Genomic DNA, 21,955 nt, shown 5'->3' with positions numbered 1-21,955 from the left:
GCATCAGGCATTCAGATCTCTTGATTTTAGTAAAGCATTTAATGTACCCAAGTGCAATTTATACAGACTCGTATTTACCTGCAAATTTAATTTAAATTGGCATGGGTTAGAACAATGTCACCCCCACACTGACTGAAAAATGACTGCAGGACCTGATCAATGAAAGGGAAACGTGAGTCATGCAATTAGGTGAGAATCTCAACTTCCATTTAACTAACATAACCAAGCTCTTCTACTGTGCTCTTTCAACAGAAGATCTCAAAAGCAACTCCCAACACAGCGGTGAGACAGGCAGTATTATTAGCCCTGTGTTATAGATGAGGAACTGAGGCTAAGGGATTTACCCAAGGACACAAAGGCAGTTGGTTGTGTAGTGGAGCAAGAGAGCCTGGAGCAAGATCCGAAGCCTGAACCAGCGGCTGTGACCCAAAGTCAGACCATGTATTAAAGCAGATATTTACAAGTTCACTGTCCAGTACATGACGTTGCCAGTGCCCTGGACTGGAACTCGGGGCAGTGGGCAGGCCTGGGTTCCCCATCCGGGCTGTGCCAGAGCAGACTGCCTGAGATCATTGGGACGGAAGGTTTTTGCTACTATGACGGGGGAACATGCTGAGTGACCTGGCTGCAGGGCCGAGTCGTGAAGAGGCTCCTGGAACAAGAGAAGGGTGGCGGACGGCGAAAGGGACAGCATGGCTGTTCTTTCCGAGTGCCCTGGTGACAGAAATCCCCCAGAGGGAGCAGCTGGGACTAGGACCTTGCTCCAGTCACCAGAGCTGATGGGGCAGACTAGGGATTTAAGGGAGGGTGTATAGTGTGCATGTTCCCTGGAGGGAGTGGCTGGCTCAGGGACTTGGTAACCAAGCCAAGGGATGGAACTTCTTGCTTTCAGATCTCTGGTTCCAGGGCAGTGGGGCTGGGAAGGCTGTTCAACGCCTTGTATGAAATGAGTTGCGGGGACTCAGCCTGGTCGCTAGTGACACAGACTGGTAGCAAGACCAAGGACTGAGTGGCCCATGGGGAGTGCAGCTCAAGGCGGATGCTCAGGATTGAAGCAGAGGTCTCCAAACTCCAGGTTTCCCATTTTCATGCCTTTCTCCAGCATGGAAAAATTAACAGGAAAAGATAAAGGAGCAGCAGCTGTGGGAGAGCTGAGCCCCTCTCTACTGGACCAGGCCTTTGCTGCAGCATCTCAGGCACTTGCCATGCAAACAGCAAAACTTCGGTGAATTCTAAGAAACACCCCAGTGTGGTTTTCCCGAGTGATGGATGCAGAGGGCTCGTGCAATTCCTGGTATCCCTTTGGAGCTGCTGTGTGCCAACCCATCTACCCGCTGGAAATGGGGGGCTGAGCCTCAGGCCAACTCAAGTCCTCACTGACCTAGAAGAGCCAAGAAGAGGGACGTGCCAGCTGGCAGAGTTCGAAATGTCCAGTGGCTTTTTACTTCCCAGCTGTATGTGCCAATGAACTGGCAGGGAGCCAGGCTACTGCACTAGATCTGGGTATGGCATAAAGGGGAGCTGTCTACAAAGTAAATGCATCCCGCTGGTGAGTGTTACAGGTCCCCCTTGTGTGCCCCATCTACAGAGGATCTGAGTCTGGTACAAACTCATGCAAAGAATTTTAGCTCGAGCTGTAGCCACTCCTGCTTTCAGCTCCAGAGGTCCCTGTTCAATCCCTAGCATATGAGGTGGAACGGTGGCTGCTGCACGTACCCTGTGACGTCCACCACCAGGATGGGTTCTCTGAGTCCAGCAAGCAGTGCCAAGGCTGTCGGAGGTGGGGCAGGACTTGTCATCGCAGCACGCAGTCCCAGAAGGTGGGATCCTGCTGGGATACTGGAGGAGACGAGGCTGTTGCCACAGGTCTGGGAGCCTATCCTGAATGTGGTGTTTCTGTGATTCTGTCCAGCTTCTGATCTTGTGAGATGCGGTCATGCTATGAATGACAGAGCAGAGCCATCCCGGGCACCGGGGGGCCTGGAAGAAGTGCGAGGTCTGGGTTTGGCTGGGCCAGGTGCATTTTGGTGTCTGTGGAACGTGCTTATTAAACGTGTCTCCCCGGAAGCAGCCATGTGACTTGGCTAACCACTAATAACAGGACTCCATGGTTCCCAAATGCAGAAGGGTCTCCCCCTCACTCGCCCCAGCTGAGCAGGGATCTGACCTCCCCAGCTCCACACACCAGACCTGATCCTCCAGGCAGCCCCCTGCCCCCATGCCCCCTCTCTCTAGTCCCCTGGGCTTTAGCCCTGTTTTCTGCATGCTCCCCAAGTCCCATGTCATCTCCTAGCTGATTGTCTGGAAACTGTTCTGGACAGATGAGAGGGCTCCAGCAGAGCTGGCTTTCCTCTCCTGCCCCTTTCTGGGCAGGAGGGGACCGTGCTGAATGGCACAATCCCTCCCAGCAAGGAGAGTTCGGGATGGGTTTTAAAGCCTGAGGGTGCAGCTCTGAGGAAGGACGGGACACCGGGGTGTGGGTGGGATGTGGGGCCTGAAGTGCTATAAGTGATGAAGATCAGGAGGAAGCACGCACCGGTTGGGAGATACCGGCCAGCAGGAGGTGCCCCGAGGCTGGAATCGAGCTAATTCCTGGACGACCAGCAGGAGGCGCTGCAGCAGTGGGTGCCTGCCATGCAATAGGCCTCACAGGATCTGGATAAGCATCGGAGCATCTCCCTTAGTATCTGATCCTACACTATCAAGAGCAGCTTTGCCACTGACTGCAGGGGGAGCAAGATAAAGCCCTAGATGGTAAAAGTTCACTGCCGCAGGGACTCCTCTGTGTAGCATAGGGGTCTGTAATGCAGAAACAATAACACCCAGCTCCTCACCCATCTCTTCTACATTCCTGGCTACTGGCAATATCCCAAGATGCTGAAAGTTTGGGAGCCATCGCTGGGGCTGATGAATATTCCACACCTTGCTGGCATCCTCCCTGTTTTATCTTAGGCAAATCATCTTCGTTAGGAGGCTGCCCTCTGTACTTGGCTTTTTTAATATGATTTGCTCTGTCCCTGGCCAGGAAATGCATTTGATCACCTGGACTGGCAATTCCCCCTCCTGTTCAATAGATTCATGTTCTTTTGCATCACTTACTTTAAAGAAGATAGATGGGTTTGATGGGGAATGAAAACGATTCTGCCGTCCGTCCTGCACTGGGACTCTCTTCCTGAGATTCATGTATTTATCTTTTATTACTGAGCCTGTAAGCTCGGATGCCTTCGAAAGATGCTTAATGGCCAGGAAATGGAAGTCAAACACTGAATTCCTTTCCTCCTGCGTGTTGAGCATGCAGTAATGAGTGTGCTCACACACTGCGCTACGCTCTTGGGTTTACATTGCAGTGCAGTGGTGCCAGTGGGTTTGGAATCATTTGTCTCTTCTCCACATGCCCTCTTCATTTTTTTTGCATCAGATACACTCCCCCAGGGCGTGGGAGGCCTGATTTTGATCTTCAGTGTCACCAACCCTCGGTGTTCAAAAATCACAACTCAGGTCCCCAAACTGCAGAAACCGTTTTAAAAATTACAATGATTTTTTAAAGGTAACTTTTGGGTTTTTTTCATTTGCGCCTTGATCTCTGAACCTTGTGGCATGAGGCAACGAATGCTGTGGCCTCAGGGCAGAGGAATGCTAGTATTGCACTTTGTTGTCAGCATACTTGGGAAGCTAGAACAGGTTGACTGGCTCATAGGACTGGCAATGGATGCAAATCTGTGCCCCACACAGATGACGTCTCACCCATGTGCTGTAGGTTGTGACTTCTGTTGGTTGGTCAATGTGAAAGCAAGTGAAATAAAAGGACTCAAAGCAGATTCTCTCCCCTTCAAAAGCCCCTTCCCCGCACGATGAGAAAGTTAAGGCCCCTCATATTAAATGAAAAGCTAAAGCTGCCCAGGAACTTGAGATAAAAGAGACTCTGTCATGGCTCCAGCTGAGAGAAGAGAAACTGTGACTCTTATTGCTATGAAGACCACGCTAGACCTGGGATCTATTCTTGGCTCTGCCACTAGGCTGCTTAAGTGACTTTGGGCATGGCACAGCATAGCTCTGGGCCTCCATTTCCCCATTTGCAAAATGGGGATAATGACACTGACCTCTGGCATAAAGCACTTTGAGATCTCCCGAGGAGATGAGCTAGGTATCAGAATTCCTAGGAAGGCTTCTGACACAGTCCCACATGACATTCTCATAAGCAAACTAAGAAAATGTGATCTAGATGAAATTGCTATAAGATGGTGCACCACGGGGTGACATACTGTACTCAGAGAGTAGCTATCAATGGTTTGCTGTCAAACTGGGAGTGTGGATCTAGTTGGGTTCCCTGGGGGCCATTCATGGGTCCAGTACTACTCAATATTTTCATTAATGACTTGGATAATGGCATAGAGAGTATGCTTGTAAAATTAGTGAATGGCTCCAAGCAAAGAGGTGTTGCAAGCTCTTTGCAGGATGGGATTAGAATTCAAAATGACCATGACAAATTGGAGAATGGGTCTGAAATCAACAGAGTGAAATTTGAAGAAGACAAATGCAAAGTAGGAAGGAAAAATCAAATCCCCAGTGTGGACATGGGGTATAACTGGCTAGGCAGTAGTGCTGCTGAAAAGGAGCTGGGAGTGATAGTGGATCCCAGAGTGACGTGCAGTTGTGGAAAAGGTTAATCTCATTCTGAGGTGTCTTAGCAGGAATGTCATATGTCAGACCCAGGAGGTAATTGTCCCTTTCCACTTGGCACTGAGGAGGCCTCAGCTGCAGTACTGTGTCCAGTTCTGGGCACCACACTTCGGAAAGATGTGGACAAACTGGAGAGAATGCAGAGGAGATCAACAAAAATGATCAAAGGGTTAGAAAGCCTGCCCTGTGAGGAAAGGTTAAAAAATGGGGCTTGTTTAGTCTTGAGAAAAGAAGGCTGAGGGGAGAGCTGATCAGAGTCTTCCAATACGTTCAGGGCTATTACAAAGAGGACAGGAATCTGTTATTCTCTGTCTCCACTGAAGGTGGGACAAGGAGTAATGGGGAGATATTGGGGAAAAAGTTACTAACTCTTAGGCCCGTTAACTAACTCTTTAGGCAGTCAAGCTCTGGAACAGGCTTCCCAGGGGGGCTGTGCAATCCCCATCCCTGGAGATGTTTAAGAACAGGCTGGAGAAACACCTGTCAGAGACGTCTAGGTTGACTTGGGCCCACCTCAGCACAAGGGACTGGACTCGCTGCCCACTCAAGGTCTCTTCCAGCCCCACATTTCTGCCAGTCTGATTTATTCTGGCATTTTAATGCAGAATATTAATTGCCTAATCAAATCATTCAAGGGCCTTGCTATTGAAAGAGGCTGGTTCAGTGTCAGGAACTGGCTACAGCTGCATTCTGATGAGCAGCTTTGGGCCTTTCTGATAATGTCACAGCTGTGCCATAGTCACAGGGCTGCCCAGCTGAGACTCATTTCTCAGGGTAAGTGTGACATTAAGAACAGCCCAAGGGCAGGGGGCAGAGGGCAGGGGCACCCTTAAGGCCAACAGTGAGTTTCAGCTGATCTCACCCGCCCAATGCACTCCAGCTCACTACTGTTACAATCTGTGTCTCAAAGGGGTCATGGCGTATGTCACCGGGAAACTCATAACTCACTGGTTATTAGCATCACTGTGTCATGTACGTGCAAGCAACTGGTGCAAAGTTATGGACACAAGTTGAAATTATAATTCTTAAAATGTTTGCCAGCCAAACAGGAGTTACCCCCTTCCCCGAACAAAGGAATGTGATTTCTCCCCCAGGCAGTCATTTCCACAAAGCTGTGCAAGACAGTGAGAATGTATTTACATATCAGATAAACAAAGCTAATAAGCTAACAAATCGGGTTGGGGGAAGAGACAGCTACCCCAGCAGGGAAGAGAAACTTTACCTGAACTATACAGATGAGGGGGGGTCTATACCTCAAATAATTAGCAATTGATTGAACTGACTGAATACAATATCAGTGTATCATATGAGGTCTCTTATGAATGCCGGTCATGTGCTGAGGATTAATTTCATTGTGCATTGTCTGCATTCACCCTCGAGGCGGAATGATGAATACTCACTGAGAGCAGATCTAAAAGTATGTGGTTGGGCTGAACAAAGGAAGGAACATTTCCCGCCCAGACAGGAGAGTGGCAGCTATTTACCTGTCTCCTATGTAAATTAGGCCTGGTAGACAAGCCTCCAAAACAACGGAAGCCCTGTTTACACACAAGGGATCGGAAGCCCCCAGGAAGGCAGAATGGCATGAGGTCAGTTTCCCGGTGGACAGAGCTAGATGAACACATGGGTGGGTCATCGAACCTTGGGAGGTCTAAGCAAGGACAGAACCCATCTTGGGCATCCGTCACTAGACAGACGCAATGAAAGCCCATGTATGCTGAGAAAGATGTGTCCTTGCACCAAGGGGAATGGGCGTTGAAGCCTCTGGGACTGAATATAGATGAGAAACCTGCTTAGGCAAAGATCTTTCACCCAGGAAGAGAAGGGAAGCCAGCACCTTGTACCTCTGTGGAAGTTCCCGGCCAAGGGAGAGTCAGCCTTGGGAGAGAAATGGTTCTGAACAAAGCCTGTATCTTGCTAGAGTAAGTTTTAGACTTTTAGATGAGTGCTTTCACTTTTATTTCTTTGTAACCCTTCCTCCCTTTATTCCTGTAACTGAGCCTCACTTAACCTATGTTCTACATTCTTTTTATTTTACTATAAACCAGCTCAATGCTATGTTTAAAGGGAAGGGTGTATTTACCCTGGTTAAGCTGATATGCTCAAAATGATTTTGTCTCTTTACAGGAGCATCAAACCTTATTATTTCTCTGAGCTGTCCAGGAGAAGGCTGGGCTCTTGGGGAAATCCAGGACTGGGAGTGTGTTGGGATCACCTTGCTGGGTGTAACCCAGGCTGGTGGAAGTCAGAATGGGGCTGTAGCCAGGCTGCTGGGGTGAGAGCTGCTAATTCTGGGCTGTTTAAGCACGCAGACATGCAGGGCATGACCTGCATGCTGCTCGCTGACTGTCAGCGACCCAGGCTGGGAGTTACAGCAGAATAGCATTGCAAGGCACTCAGGGCTATAGGGCAAGTGATGAGACAACTCCTTACTGGTCCCCATTGCACCCCAGAATGTGACATTGATGTCTACATTAGAAACCCCACCATGGCACTGCTGTAGCAGAGACACATTCTGCAGTGACAGGAGCGATTCTTCCATCGCTGTAGTAAATCCACCTCTCCGAGAGGCAGTAACTACATGACGGAAGAATTTTTCTGTTGACTTGGTGTCTGCACCAGGGCTGAGGTAGGCTTAACTCGATCACTCAGGGTATGAAATTGTTCGCAGCTCTGAGTGATGTAGTTAGCTCGACCTACCTTTGTACTGTGGATCAGGCCTTAGACAAGAACATATCCCTATTCCTATCCTTCTTAACAGAGGGGAGGGGGAAAGAGGAGGAAAATAATCCCCGGGGAAGGTGGAAGGAGAGGACATGGATGGTCTGGTGCAGATGGGAGCTTACCAATGGGTGGAAGTGGGAATGGCAGACATGGATGGTTAAAGAGGAGAAGCATTGAAATGGTGCTTCACAGTAAGCAGAGATCAGAATAGCTGATACTGGTTGAGGCATTTGTCTTGCTTTGATTGGAACAGCTCGTCCAGCTGGGCAGGGTGGATTGAAGTCGGTGTGACTGTATATGGCCAACCCAAGTGTTCAAAAACTCATTAGTCAGGCCCCAGAAAAGCATGAGATTGGCTTAAAAATATTGAGATTTGATAATTTTTGGTTTCCTTTTATTGTCCTTATGGTTTGGGACCTTTAGGCTCCGTGTTTCCTAGCTTTTCTCCACAATCACAATGGGGAGGACAACAGATTTTTTTTTTAAAGAAACACGCTGAGTCTTATATAATCCCCTGACTCCAGGAGCTGGAACTTTAATAAAAGAATGCAAGACTTCTGAGACTTGGAAACATGAGACTTGGAAACATGAGCTGCGGGTGCTCAGCACCGTGCGTCACACCCACCTCCCCATTTCCCAAAAGGAGGCACCCAAAACTGGAGGCCACTTCTAAAAATTGGAGTGATTTTGCCCAAACTCATCCAGTGGCAGAACTGGGATCAAAGCAGAATTCCTGGCTACAGGCACCAGGGCCGGCTCCAGGCCACAGCACGCCAAGCACATGCTTGGGGAGGCACGCCGCGGGGTGTGCTCTGCCAGTTGCCGGGAGGGCGGCAGGCGGCTCCGGTGGACCTCCCACAGGCGTTCCTGCGGAGGGTCTGCTGGTCCCACGTCTCCGGTGGAAGGTCCACCAGAGCCACAGGACCAGTGGACCCTCCGCAGGAACGCCTGCGGGAGAGCCACTGGAGCCGTGGGACCGGCGAGCAGCAGAGCACCCCCCGCGGTGTGCTGCCATGCTTGGGGCGGCGAAATGGCTACAGCCGGCCCTGACAGGCACCCAGTTCTCTCGGCCAGATTGCCTCTTCTCAGCTGCTTCATTAGGGAAAGTTGTCACTTCATTCCAAGGGCTGAGCCTCTAAGAAAGTCATCTGATGCGATGTACTCCGATTCCAGGAAGTGCCATGAATGAGGGGAGTGGGAGTGCAGTAGCTGTAGCTTGCTAGACCTCTGTGTAAGGCCAACAGACCCTGGCTGTTGGCAGGCAGGAAGGATCAAACCTTGGGACCTCTGGAACTAAATGCATGAGCCTCTCCTGCCTGAGCTAAAAAGCACCTGGTGCTTAGCTAAGGCTGTAGCAGACTCATCACTCGCTAGCTGGGCTAAGTGTGAGTGGGGCGGACAGAGAGCCACGCTAAGCAGGCATGGGTTACACCTGCAAGAGACAATTTTTTTAATACATCTCCCGGCCCACCCCACAATACCCGCTTCCGTATTATTTCTTGCAGTTTTTTCCCATTCCCACCTGCAAAAACCTTAGATTCTGCAAGAGAGACAGATTTTCCTCATGCCACAAAAAAAAAAAGTGTGTGTGTGTGTGTGTATATAAATTGAATTCAGACACAATTTTTACTACTAAAAGAATAAAACAAATCTTGCTCAAATCATGTAAAAAATGACTTTAACTCCGGTTATAATAGACATCAAATCTCTTTCTATCCCTCGCTTAAATTTAAGTATTAAAACCTTTCTATTAAAAAAAGAAAAATTTGCTAAATAAATTCTATTTATGACAAACTGCTGTCATGTGTATCTCACCCAGAATGTCAAAATAAAATGCACCTTTTAAGGCAAAATTGTGGTGCAAAGTTCTTTTTTTTAATGATTATGAAAAGTAAGTTGTTTAAAAAACCTGGAATTTTTTCAATTGCTTAAGCACCGTTTTTAGAACGTTGAAACATACCATTCCATTTAGTTTTATGCCAGGAGTATTACTGCTTTCTGAAAAACATTTAACAGAAAAACTGCTCACAGCACTAGGTTTTTGATAGAAGTAAATTTTAAAAAGAGGCTCAGACTAAGTGATCGATAATAAGGTCAAGTTCAAACAGCAGGTGTAGTTACTTTTGCATTTTGTTTCCCCACAAATCCCTGCAATCTGGCTCTTCTGCCCACCCAATCCCACCTGTAACAAAGTACATTTTACTCACTCCCACTACTAGGGCAGTGGGTCCTGTGGGATCTCAGTCTTGGGACAGGGCTGTACCGCCTGCTTTGCCAACCCCTGCATGGTGCTGCTAGCCCATCCCAGCTGGTTCGTTTGGCTCCTGGTAGTCACACTGAGTGGCACGCAGTGCAAGACCAGGTGCCTGCTTTCCTCTCATTCCAACCGCAGGAAATGGTTTGTTTGCTTTCTGGTGGAGTTGCCCTAATAAGCACAGGATCACATGGCCAGGCCAGGGATGTAGGCAAACTTCAGCAAAATGCTACTGCGATGTACAGCAGGGCTATTTGCAACAGATGCAAGGCCTAGTTCTTCCAAATGCAGCCCAGCTAGAGGGGACGATGATGCACATAACGGGGTGGGTGCTTGGTGTAGTAAGAGGAGGCCCTGAGATATAAAGCTTGGTATCAGAGGCCCAGTATGAGGCCTGAGGCCTGAACTAAGGTAATGGTCAAAACTTTGCTAACATAAAACAAAGTTAAGCTGTGAGCCAGAGGCAGGCCCTGCTCACAGAAGCTGGCAAGGAAAGGGCTGATGCTGCACAAAAAGACATACCTAAAAGGTACTGGACACCAGAAATCAGAACATTCGCATACTTGTACATTCCACGCAGATAACAAGGAACAGACTGACCCATCCCAATGACAGGGCCAAATGGGTAATATGACGGATAGAGTTGTTTTGTTCGAACCAACATGAACAAGGTGAGAGGCGGCACCTTACTACGTAGAGCGGTTGTACCTTGCTACATAGAAGAGTTGCACCTCAATACGTCAGGAGTGATGTGTAACTTGTTTGTACCTGAGTATAAGAATGCATCCCTGGGGCAGTGTCTTTGTCCAGCCTAGGGGGCAGTGGAAAGTCCCGCCACTGACTGAGCTGAGTCCATTGCCAGGGGGCACATACGTATCATGCCCTGTAGAGTAAAGTCTCAGAGGAAACTATATTGTGCTCGTTTGACAATAAACCGCGACTGCTTTCGTACCTACGTAGAACCGTTCTGTGGTCAATGGGTCTTCATCGGCGACTAGATCTTGTCAACTGTCACGGGTCGCCCGCGAGCTCTGAAACTCTGCTCCGCACAAAGCCAGTCAGGACTCTGGAGCCCTCCTCTCTCCCTTGAGCAGACTTGTTCACCGTCGGCAAGAAACTCACATCTTTCACCCCTGGTCTCTTCCCTGGAGCGATTTCAGTGCATCCTCCTGCCCCTCGTTGCTTTCCCACAGCGCAGCTCACCCACGCGTGGGGTCCTGGGAAGCCACAGGTCCCTGCACCCCCACATTGCAGTCAGACGTGACTGTCAGCAGGCAAAACAGAGGTTATCGACGAACAGGACCACATCTAAAACAGAGCTGGAGAACAGGCAACAGACCCTGCGCCGGGTCCAAATCTGGAGCAGTGGAGCCAGACCCTAGGTCTGCGACTTCACTCCTCGTCCCAGCAAGCTCCAACAACCCCCCTACCACCTCTCCTCTCTCTCAGCTCCTTCACCGGCCAGGACGTCCCCTGACCCTTGTCTCCAACACCTCAGTTGGCACCTTTGCAGAGCGAGGGGACCAGCCTATCAGTTCACCGAGACAGAGTGCCATGCTAGGACTGAATTCGGGGGCGTGGCATTTAGGGCGACTGGCCCCTCTCCTCTGTAAGGCGAATCAGACACCCTTATCCACCACCTAGATACTACGAATGCCTAGACACTGAGGCACCAACACAGTGTTCAGAGCAAACATTAGAATAAAGCGCTGGCCAGATTGTGGCTCGACAATACTAGATCTGTTGGTATTATGGGTCCTCTCGGATCTGCTGTTCAACTATTCTGCCGCAAGAGCTGGGACAGAACACAGAGAGAACACACGCACGCAGCCGATTGATATCAACATTGAACAGAGCAGAGCACCACACCAGTAGCATCTGACAACACTTGGCAGCATGGTCAGCACCATCAGTTCGAACATCCTGCAATGAGACCACTGCCCAAGAAAACTGCAGGGGCTGTAGGAAGTGGAAAGGTTCACTAGGTGATGTGCTCAGTGCCCAGTGTGGTTGTCATAAACATGCAGCTAAGGGTAGCATAAAATCCCTCCTTTACCTGTAAGGGGTTCAGAAGCTCAAATAACCTGCTTGACACCTGACCGAAAGGACCAATAAGGGAAGAAGATCCTTTCACATCTGTGAGGGGAGGTTTTTGTTTGTGCTCTCTGTTATTCAACCCCAGCCAGCAGAAAAAAAAATCTCCTAAACCCCTACCTGAAATGAGCACCTAAGATTACAAAAATTGTAAGTAATAGCAAGGAAATGTGTTAGATTAACTTTTGTTTTAGCTTGTGAATTTTCCCTATGCTAAGAGGGAGGTTTATTCCTGGTTTTTGTAACTTTAAAGTTTTGCCTACAGGGGAATCCTCTGTGTTTGAAATCTTATTACCCTGTACAATTACTTTCCATCCTGATTTTACAGAGGTGCTTTTACTTTTTTCTTTATAATAAAGTTCTGCTTTTAAGAACCTGATTGTTTTTTAGTGTCTTAAAAACCCAAGGGTTGGTCTGTGCCCACTTTGTTAACCTATTTGGTTGGTAGATTATTCTCAAGCGTCCCCAGGAAAGGGGGTGCAGGGCTTGGGGGGGATATTGTGGGGAAACAGAAACTCCAAGTGGTCCTTTTCCTGAATCTTTGTCTAACTCACTTGGTGGTGGCAGCAATACCGTCCAAGGACAAGGAAGAATTTGTGCCTTGGGAAAGTTTTTAACCTAAACTGGTAGAAATAAGCTTAGGGGGTCTTTCATGCAGGTCCCTACATCTGTACCCCAGAGTTCAGAGTGGGGAGGGAACCCTGACAGGGGTTCTAGTGGGCTCTGTGCTGCTTTATGTTAAAGGAGATGTCAAATGGAGTTCCTGGCCACTTGCGGTCATGGAGGATCCTGTGACGCTGGCCCCATTATCCTGGCTAAACTGCACTCCACTGCTTAAATTATGCCCCCTGAACTGTTCCATAAGCCCACTCCCCTGTCTGCCATCAGATCCCTCCTCGGGACCCACCTCTGCTGTGATTCCAGGATCAAATTGGCCAGCTGATAATGGAAAGGCTGAGGGGATCAGATACCATGCTGGAGAACATGATAAAAGAGCCTCGATTGAGAAGACACTCAAGTAGAATTAATGTGTATTGATTGAATTTTTAAAAGAAGGCAATTGGCCTGATCCCTGACTTCCACTGACTTCAGATATGTGCCCAGCATCCCTGAAAATGAGGCTAAAGCTTCCCCATCAAAGCGTATTCTGTGTTTGCTGTTTGCCATTTTATTCTTAGGGTGTTTTTCCTTTTACTGACTCTGTCGAACTAGGCCACCCTTAATCCCAAATCATCTGAAATCCACGGCACAGATTTGCACTGAAGTAAGGAACGGTGTGGTTCACAAGTGATTTCATGATTTCAATTTCCGTTTCTGTGTGGATAGGCGGGTTTCTTAGCACTGTGTAGACATACTGTCAGGGCTGGTCTATGCACTGCAGCAATGTGCACTAGTGGGTGTGTTTCTAAAGCGCTTTACCGTGCTGCATACTCACTGACCCCCTTGGCGTGCATTACAAGTTCTCTAGCTTGTGCCAACATTGGGTTTGTGCATTAGGAAACATGCCAGTCCCACATTAATGCACTCGGGAACTTTCAGTGCATGCCAGCTGGGTCGCCACAGGCCCGTGAGTGCACAGCACGTTGGTGCGCTTTGGAAATCACACCCATCCAGCGTTCATCATTGCTCCATGTAGATGAACCCTTACTGTCTGGCAGCAGACAACAGGTGTTGTCAGTATCAATGAGGACTTTACTCATAGAAAGCAAAGTTTCTGTTCTCCCTGGGTTCCCTTCACGTGGCTAGCCCGTCTTTTTCCCAGTACATTCATTAGCCTGGCTTCGGGGTCACTTGCTGGCAGATGAGTCACTTACTGCGATGAGTATGAGATGGGTAGAAAGACAACTTCTATCCAGTCAATCATGCTAAGCAGGAAACACCTGTCATATTAATGAAGTCACCAGAGGACGCTATGACAGACAGTCTTACAAATTGCTGTTTACCTGAATGTATAGGCAGTTAGATCCTGGAAGAAATAGATGTTAGTCGTAGTGCAATTCCTTTTAGAAGCTGAACACACACACAGATAAAATTGGGTCTCTGCTGGCATCTTTCTAACTACAATCATTTCTTTGGACACAGCTGCTGCCCACAGGATGTGTTAGGAGATGATCTTTCACAGAACAGGTGTTCAGAATGGAATAATGGCCATGACTGGTGTTTGTTTCTCAAGGCATGGCTGGACTTTGTCCCCAAAAGGTCCATTTGATCTCTGGGATAGATGAAGAAAATTATTTTATGTTGCACAGAGCAGACGAAAACAAAGAACAGGTCTAAACTGGCTTTTATACCTGCAGCTACATGAGTGCTGCAAAAGTGTTTGAGCCATCTTCACCTTCCACAGATGCTCTAACAAGCAGGTTTTCTGGCAGGAACATTTAGCAAAACAGTGACTTTTGGGGGAACGTTGGAGAAGATTCACAGAAAAGGAAAGGTGAATTTGAAATCAAGAATATCTGCACCAGAAGCCACACCCATCCAGTCAGGAAACAGAAACACTATCATGTGACCTATATAACCAATCAAAACAGCCTGGATTTCCAAAGTCAAATATTTCGTTGAGCGGGGCTTGAACAAGATGCCAGCCAAGAACTATTCCATGAAATTCTTCGCCAGCTAATTTTGGACACGAATTAACGTGAGGAAGAAGCAGTCTGCTGGGGAGCTGCCACTGGCTCTGCTCTGCTGCTCCCTTTCTCTGGGGGCTACTCTTCACTAGTGAGCCACCATGTGTTATAGCTTGAATATTCCCATTAACTCAACCCTGAGCAACAGACGAGACCCTCACTTGCATGAGTAGGGGGCCTGGCAGTCACACAAGTTTCCTGGTCCTGCATGCAAGGCAGGGGACTCGGTAAGGAAGTGTGTGATCTGGGCCTGTCCCTGCCCTGGAGCAGTCAGTAAGTCTGCTGTGAGCTAGCCAAGGTCAGGAGCGGCGCCAGGAGCTCCCACGGCTCCAGTGGACCTGCTGCAGGCATGCCTGCGGATGCTCCATCGGAGCCATGGGACCAGCGGACCCTCTGCAGGCACGCCTGTGGGAGCTCCACCGGAGCAGTCTGCCGCCCTCCCAAATCCTGGTGCCCTAGGCAACTGCCTAGGTCACCTAAATGGAAGCGCCGGACCTGGCCAAGATGGGTTAGGTTGTGCGTCTCTGCCCTAGGGAGCAGCCTGTTTCGTCTCTTTCTGTTTTATGGTTCTTGTGTGTTCTGTTTTTGAATTCTATGATATAAAGTAGTGTCATGTTACAACCTTCCAACATGAGTTTTTTTCCCCTGAGTTTTTGATCTAATTTCTTTGTGTGTATGCCATAAAATATAACAACCTATTGCTGCATAAAGGCCTGTTCATTCTCCACATTCACATGTGACTTCTAGTCTGAGTAACATCCAGCTCCAGTGAAGACCTGTGTTTTTGAGAACAGCAGAGGACAGGAGTTTGCAAAGTCCTGTGGTACCCTTTGGGTTTGAAAGGTGCCATATATATGCAAATTCATCGTTAATTCCCTTCACTCCTTGGGATGAATCTCATCTGCCCTGGCTGATTTGTATGTTTTTAGTCAGAGATATCTAACCCCAAGGGTCACCTGATGCAGCAAAATGGATTTAATTCTCTGCAAAAATAGTTAGTTTCATGAAAACTCGACTGTGACTGTCTGAGTTCCCATCCACAATGACCCCTATTTGACAGAGATATGTAATAAGGAAGCTAATTCTGCAGAGGGGGTCAAATCTTCTGTTAAACTTTTATTTTACCCAGGGAAATAAAGATATTTCCTGTGAGAGGGAAGCAATCAAAACGTTCATAACCCTGTGCATAGAGGGCTGCGTATGTAGATCATAACAGACGTTGCTATTTGTTTGGGAAGACACCAGACAACACCTAAGCTTGGATTCTCTGAAAGCAAGGTCTTACTCCTTTTGAAACACAACAAAGTTCCCATTGCCGGCAATAGGAACAGAATTGGGCCCCAATTTTCTGCCCATCAGCTCAAAAGGTTCCTTTGCAATGTGGGAGGGGGGAGGGATTTCGGCCCTGATCCTACTCCAAACTTGACTATGTGGAGTCGACACCCTATGAAGATTGAGGAGGGCACTTCCTCGAGGGTGAGTTGAACTGATTCAATATAGAGTTTAATCTAGAATCATCTGGATTGTCAAATGTTTACCCCCAGGCCAGTTTGTGAAGTACCTAGCACACTGCTGGGGCTATAGGGGAACTAAATAATAAATGCAGAGTAAACATTCCAGGGATGTTAGATCAGAAATTAGTGGGCAATGAGGACTTCAAGCAGCACCACAACAAAGAAGCAAGGATAGGATATGAATCACAGAATATCAGGGTTGAAGGGACCTCAGGAGGTCATCTAGTCCAACCCCCTGCTCAGAGCAGGACCAACCCCAACTAAATCATCCCAGCCAGGGCTTTGTCAAACCGGGCCTTAAAAACCTCTAAGGAAGGAGATTCTACCACCTCCCTAGGGAACCCATTCCAGTGCTTCACCACCCTCCTACTGAAATAGCATTTCCTAATATCCACCCTAGACCACCCCCATTGCAACTTGAGACCATTGCTCCTTGTTCTGTCATCTGCCATCACTGAGAACAACCTAGTTCCAGGTTGTTGGAACCCTTTGGAACCCCCTTTCAGGTAGTTGAAGGCTGCTATCAAATCCACCCTCACTCTTCTCTTCTGCAGACTAAACAAGCCCAGTTCCCTCAGCCTCTCCTCATAAATCATGTGCTCCAGCCCTCTAATCATTTTTGTTGTCCTCAGCTGGACTCTTTCCAATTTTTCCACATTCTTCTTGTAGTGTGGGGTCCAAAGCACAGTACTCCACAAGAGGGCTCACCAGTACTGAATAGAGGGGAATGATCACATCTCTCAATCTGCTGGCAGTGCTTCTACTTATGCAGCCCAAAATGCCATTAGCCTTCTTGGCAACAAGGGCACACTGTTGACTCATATACAGCTTCTCGTTCACTGTAACCTCTAGGTCTTTTTCTGCAGAACTGCTGCCTAGCCATTCAGTCCCTAGTCTGTAGCAGTGCATGGGATTCTGTCCTTGTTGAACTTCGTAGAATCATACAATCATAGAATATTAGGGTTGGAAGGGACCTCAGGAAGTCATTTAGTCCAACCCCCAGCTCAAAGCAGGACCAATTCTCAACTAAATCAACCCAGTCAGGGCTTTGTCAAGCCTGACCTTAAAAACCTCATAGAAACCTCATCAGATTTCTTTTGGCCCAAACCTCTAATTTGTCTAGGTAACTCTGTAACCCATCCCTACCCTCTAGCGGATGTGATTACAGAGCCATTGGCCATTATCTTTGAAAACTCATGGCGATCGGGGGAGGTCCTCGATGACTGGAAAAAGGCTAAGCACAGAGTGAATCCAGTTCTGCATGTCTTAGATGCTACCTGTCGTTGTGTCAGGTACAGAATTTGCAGCCAGAAACTGTGATTCTCTGGTTGCGGTTGCCCTTTAAAGTGCTGCTTAGAGGAGGAGTCCTGTTTGCTGAAGGGTTAGCAAAGGCTTTAGAACTGTGGCGTATTTTGCCTGTTTATTCTCTTGTCTTCTCTGAGCTCAGATACAAACTCTGGGATAAAAGATTTCAGCTGCAGAGCTAGTGAACTGGAACTGTCTCTCCTGGCAATGAGTTTCTGTGGGTGTTTGTTAACTGGCTTTTATGACAGAGAATACGATAAGCCATAATAGCTGAAATGCTGTAATTGTTCTTTGGATTTCCTGGGAACAGTTATTGAACTGTTTCTACAGTGGATCAAACCAGCCAATTTCAGTGAATTTACCATGAGCAAGAGAAGCGCATAATTCTGTTCAGAATCCTGAGCAGCACTGCCAAGATGATTCCCATTCAGGTCTTCTGCCATCACCACCAGCTGGCTCTGTATCTAATATTGAGAACTGGGGACCAGTTGGGGCAGGTTGATCAGGAACAGTAGGGAAATGGCTCAATGACTTCTCCTGGGAAACGCTGCGTACAGTGAGAATGCCTGAACCACGAAGAGTTATCTTATTCTTTATTCTGTGAGCAGATAACAGTTGGTGAGTGTCTGGATACATTTTGCTTTTCTGTAGGACAGCGTAATTGTCATTAGAATGAGCGATAACAGTTAATTCTTGTAGGATAAATGGACTATGAGTCCATGAAAACACACACACACACACACAATCTCTCTCAGCATGATGGGATTGCTTGCCCAAATGATCACTTGTGACTGGAGTTGGATCCCCAATCTCCTTGTTATTGGGGCAGGAGTAATAAAGGGTTGTTATCCTGGTTGTGTGAACTGAGCACAGCAGAAGTGTACTTGGCAGACCTCAGTGGAGGGACTCACCCTCAACTGAATGGCACTCGCTAGGCAGTGGACATGAGTTCCAAAGCCCAATGAGTAGAGTAGGGGTAGGCAACTTATGGCATGTGTGCTGAAGGTGGCATGTGAGCTGGTTTTCAGTGGCACTCACAGTGCCTGGGTCCTGGCCACCAGCCCAAGGGGGCTCTGTATTTTAATTTAATTTTAAATGAAGCTTCTTCAACATTTTAAAACCCTTATTTACTTTACATACAACAATAGTTTAGTTCTATATTATAGATGTATAGAAAGAGACCTTCTGAAAATGTTAACATGTATAACTGGCATGCAGAACCTTAAATCAGAGTGAATAAATGAAGACTCGGCACAGCACTTCTGAAAGGTTGCCGACCCCTGGAGTAGAGAGAGGAACGGGATGGAATGGGATGGGTAGTGTATTGTACTGGTACATGGTCGTGTGGGGCCTGTTTAAGGGTCCTAGAGACCATTTGATCCTTTTTCTCTCCATGGGATAATAAAAGAGCTAACTTGGACTCAATTGAGAGTCTTGTTCCCTGCTGCAGAGCAGAAATCACTGATATCGGTTTTCAACGGGAACGCCCTGTAAAAAAGGGACCTTGGTGGCTACGGTCAGTACCACTGACCAGGCCACTAAAATTCCAGTGGGTAATGCAGCAGGGCTAAGGCAGGCTCCGTGCGGCTCCCAGAAGTGGCTGCCATGTCTTGCTCCTAAGTGTAGGGGTGGCCATGGGGGATCTGTGCGCTGCCCCCACACTGAGAGCCGGCTCTGAAGCTCCCATTGGCCAGGAACTGCAGTGAATGAGAGATATGGGGGTGGCACCTGCAGATGTGGTCAGCTTGCAGAGCTACCTGGCACTTCTGGCTAGGAGCTGAACATATTGGCTGCTTCTGGGAGCAGCCTGAGGTAAGTGTTACCCAGCTGGAGCCTGCACCCTGAACCCCCAGACCTGAGCCCCCTCCTGCACCCAAGCTCCCTCCTGGAGTCTGAACCCCCACCACACCCCAACCCCTGCACAAAATCTGAGCCTCTTCCCACACCCCAACCTCTTCCTAGAGCCCACACCCCCTCCTACACCACAACCTCCTGCCCCAGCCCTAAACCCCCTCCTGCACCCAAACTCCCTCCTGGAGTCCACACCCCCACCACACCCCAAACCCTGCACCAATCCTGAGCCTCCTCCCACACCCCAACCTCCTCCTGGAGCCCATACCCCCTCCTACACCCCAACCCCCTGCCCTGGCCCTGAGCCCCCTCCTTCGCTCCAAACCCCTCATCCCCGGCTCCACCCCAGAGCCTGCATCCCCATCCAGAGCCCTCACCCCTTCCTGCACCCCTGCCCCAGCCTGGTGAAAGTGAGTGAGGGTGAGGGAGAGTGAGCGACGGAGGGAGGGGGGATGGAGTGAGTGGGACCGGTGCCTCTGAGAAGGGGTGGGCAGGGGGTGGGGCAAGGCTGTTTGCTTTTGTGCAATTAGAAACTTGGCAACCCTACTGAGCACAGAAAGGCACTGCCACAGTGAGCCATTCCAAGTCCTTTCCCCCGCCTCTGAAACGTAATTGTGCCGAGCTGCTGAAGCATTCCTGGCTGTCACCCATGCCCTTGCTGCTTGGAATAGCCCGCTCCTGACGGCTAGCATTTTATAGCTGACATTATGAACTTCCTTGTTTCTAGCCGTAAAACGGTCAGTGCTCCCGTTGTCGAGGCAGTACATTAATTGCCCTGGGAATACTCTTGAACAGCTCCACTTAGGCTGTGGCCTGGGAAGTGCCTGTAGATATCAGCCGGCATCTGACAGTTATTAAACATAGTGGAAGTTTTTAAGACTCCCTTTCCTTGAGTTTTTCCCTATGAAAAATGGTTCAAATGACTGGATCCATACTTCACTGCTTGGTTTTAGAACCAGGGCCCCACGGCAGCTGAAGCAGAGAAGCCGACAGAGTAGAAACCCACAGATCAATCACACACAACCAGAAAGAGAGCAAAGGGGGTGGTTCTGCCTACAGGCACTCGGTGTCTAGCATACAAGGAAAGTGGAAGGAGATGTCCCCCCACCCGACAGACCTTAGTGCCAATTTCTTAGGGTTTTATCCATGTTCTCCTCTGCTTCCAAGCATGGCAGGGAGCTTCTGTCTATGGTCCTTATATGCCCCCTGTTACTACCATGTCTGAAAAACCTCATAACCTTTACTGTATTTCTCCACACACACCCCTGTGAGGTAGGGAGATGCTGGTTTCCTCATTGCACAGGTGGGGAACTGAGGCCCAGAGGTGCTAAGTAACATGCCTAAAATCACCCACAAAGTCTGTGGTAGAGCAGGGACTTGAACCCAGTTCTCCCCAGGCCTAGGTTAGTGACCTAGCCACATTAGATACAGAGGTTTTACAGTGAGGGGGATGAATCACAGGGATGAACTCCCAAGGGAAGGGGTAGCTTCTGAGGGATTCTCCATCACTTGAAGCCTGCAGCTCCAGACTGCAGGCCTTTCTGGAGGATGCTTTAGTCACACACAAGTTACTGGGCTCGGTACCAGGGGAGCTGGGGTGGACATTCTCTGGCCTCTGCTAAGCAGCAGGTCAGATTAAATGAGCTAATTGCCCCTTCTGGGCTTAAACTCTAGGAATCTATGATAAGAACTGTCTGAGGGCCCAGCAGCAGAACGGGGACAAGGGCCATCTGCACTGATGTACATCCTCCAAGACTGGCCTCAGACCCCACCCGCTTTTCTGGAATTGGGGGAGGGGTTAGGGGAAGCCACATCTCCCCCAGACCAACCAAAGTCAGTGGGGGTGTCTACATCTTCAGGGAGATGGGAATAGTCCTCTACATTTTCACTCTGTCCTAATTGGAGTTTAAGGGGAGAGTGACCATGAAGTGTCTCATGATTCAGCTATAAGGCCCAAGTACCCTTAAGAGGTGCCTTGTACATGGCCTCAGGGCTGGGGGGAAATCTCACCTTCAGCCATACTTGCTGCTTTTACTTCAGCATCACATGCTACAAAAAGCAAGGCCTTTCCCCTGGGTGTGCCAGGCTGGAGGGAGACCAGACCAGGTGTGGGGCCTGGGAAGATGGTGTTGGTGCTGTTGAGCCTGGCAGGGGGATTGCTGGACACTTTGCAACCAGTTGTACCAGCTTGGGTCCATATAACAGGAAGGGAAATGCTGCCCGTCATTCCGTCTGGGAGGGAGATGCAACAGCGACCTCATGCTGATCCCTGGGTCTCTTTGCTGTCTCTTGAAATGAATTGATGGGATCCAGTGGACTCCCCTTTTCCACTAGAACATCTGAGTTTTCCCACCATCTCTACCAATGACCCATGGCTAATGGCCAAATTTTGTTCTGAGTTTTGTACTGTCTGCTCTCCTCCAGACATGAGACTCCTAGATTTCCATGTCTACCAGGAGAGCAGAATATGGAAGATGGGACACACTGGACAATCCCAAGAGAAGAACTTTGAGAGAGATTTTCAAAGGTACTTAGGTTCCTCTTTTCCAAAAGTTCCTAGTTCAATGCACAGTGAGATCAACTGGGGTTAGGAGCTGAGGAGCTTTTGAAAACCACACTAATAATTTATAAATACCCAGCTCTTATTTAGTACTTTTCTTCTGTCACCCTCAAAGCAGTTTACAGAGGAAAAGCAGTATCATCATCCCCATTTTACCAATGGGGAAACTGAGGCACGGGGAGCTAAAGTGACTTGCATAAGGTCACCCAGCAAGCCAATGGCAGAGCTGGGAATAGAATCCAGGTGTCCCAGTCCAGATGCCTTATCGCCTTTAAAAATCTGGCCTTTTGCCCTTCTTGTTAACTTTTGGGGTAAAACATCTGCTTATTGTCATTCTGGATCAATG

The sequence above is a fragment of the Chelonoidis abingdonii genome, chromosome 21 (genome assembly GCF_003597395.2).
Source record: "Chelonoidis abingdonii isolate Lonesome George chromosome 21, CheloAbing_2.0, whole genome shotgun sequence".
Lineage (NCBI taxonomy): Eukaryota > Metazoa > Chordata > Testudines > Testudinidae > Chelonoidis > Chelonoidis abingdonii.
Note: the sequence above shows the minus strand (reverse complement) of the source record.